The 1,637-nt window shown below is 41.4% G+C and overlaps 1 pseudogene; it reads right to left on the bottom strand.

Moving 5' to 3' along the window:
* Nucleotides 1-16: 16 nt before the first annotated feature.
* Nucleotides 17-1,050, bottom strand: LOC132163918 (uncharacterized; annotated as a pseudogene).
* Nucleotides 1,051-1,637: the final 587 nt, after the last annotated feature.

Below are 1,637 nucleotides of genomic sequence, written 5' to 3'. Positions count from 1 at the left end.
GGGAAACTTCACTAAGGACCCTCAAACTTCCACCCGTTTTGAAATACCCCCCCTGAACTTCAAAATCTCTCAATTTAGTCCCCTGAACTTTCAATTGCTCTCAATTTGGACCCCTCCGTCTAAATCAATCGTTAACCTCAAACGGAAAAATAAAAACGTGACCTGCACGTGACTTTTTTACCTGAACTACCCGTTATACCCTCATATTAACTACGTTAAATGTCCAAACTACCCTTTTCAAAAAAATCCCAAATTAAACCTAAAAGTGAAATCTCTCGTTCTTCAACTCCATGGCCGGCGGCTTCTCGACCTTCTTTTTCTTCTTCTCTACGGAATCTGATGAATGCCTGTGGAATTTGGGAGAGATTTGGCGGACATCCACCACCGAAAAACTCCACCAGTTACCCTCATCAACATGTCTCAAAGCTCTCACTCCTCCTCCCCTTAGGCCTTCTCATCCCAAAACCTATTTCGAATTTCACGCCAAAACCCAATCCCATTGGAAATGGATTCCCTTACTAGGAATTCTTTTGGCCACCGCTACAATCTCATTTCATTTTAGAAATCAACTTCCCCTAGGCTCTAGCATGGATTTTCACAGAAATTCGCAACCTTGGATTGGATTTGGAAACTGGGTTTTTCTTGGATTGGTTGGTGGAGCAGGAAACTGGAGCTGTCAATGACCCGAAAGGGCTGAAGCAACTCGGACGACTCGACCAAGAAAGAATCATGTTGTGCGGTGAATTTGCGAGGCTTTTTGAGGTGTTTGGGGAAGAAGATGTTGGGGTAGGCCGTGGAGAGGAGGGTTGTAGCTTCGTTGTAGTTCTGGTTGGGCTGCTTTCGAGAGATTCGAGGTTTTCGAGTGGAGATTGCGAGCGGGGAATTGCTTGATTCTGACAGAGTCGAAGAAGGGGAAGAAGAGTGCAAGGTTCTGGTCGATGTCGACGGGGATTTGACGATGTCGTGTTCGAGAGCCAAGATTTTTTCCGGGAAGGTTCCGGCGAGCTTGGGAAATCTCTTCAGAGGGTATAACGGGTAGTTCAGTGGTAAAAAACCACGTGCAAGTCACGTGTTTAGGGTTCCGTCTGAAGTTAACGATTGATTTAGACGGAGGGGTCCAAATTGAGAGCAATCGAAAGTTCAGGGGATTAAATTGAGAGATTTTGAAGTTCAGGGGGGGTATTTCAAAACGGGTAAAAGTTTGAGGGTCCTAGTGAAGTTTCCCTAAAATATACAAGAAATGGAGTGGGGAGCAAGTCATAATGTGGTGGACAATTAAAAAAGAAAAAAGGTAAATATATCGATCATAAGTCACTGAGTCAACCCGTCAAAACTGAAAAATTCATAGGTTTTTTTTTTGGATTAATCGAAATGCCAAATAAATTCCAACCATTAAATTTTTGTAATGCCCGTTAGTCTCAATCAAAACGCATCATTTTACCACTTCAGCATAATAATTTTTTTATTAATTAAATTTAAAAAAAGGGTACGTTTTGATTGAAACTAACGGGCGTTACAAAAATTTAACGATGGTGATTTATTTGACATTTCGATTTACGCATGGAGTAAAAAGTCTAAAAAAAAAAACTTAGGGATTTTTCAGTTTTGGTGGATTGACTCAGGGACTAATAATATAT

Source organism: Corylus avellana, chromosome ca10 (assembly GCF_901000735.1).
Source record: "Corylus avellana chromosome ca10, CavTom2PMs-1.0".
Lineage (NCBI taxonomy): Eukaryota > Viridiplantae > Streptophyta > Magnoliopsida > Fagales > Betulaceae > Corylus > Corylus avellana.
Note: the sequence above shows the minus strand (reverse complement) of the source record. Positions and strands in the feature narration are given on the sequence as shown.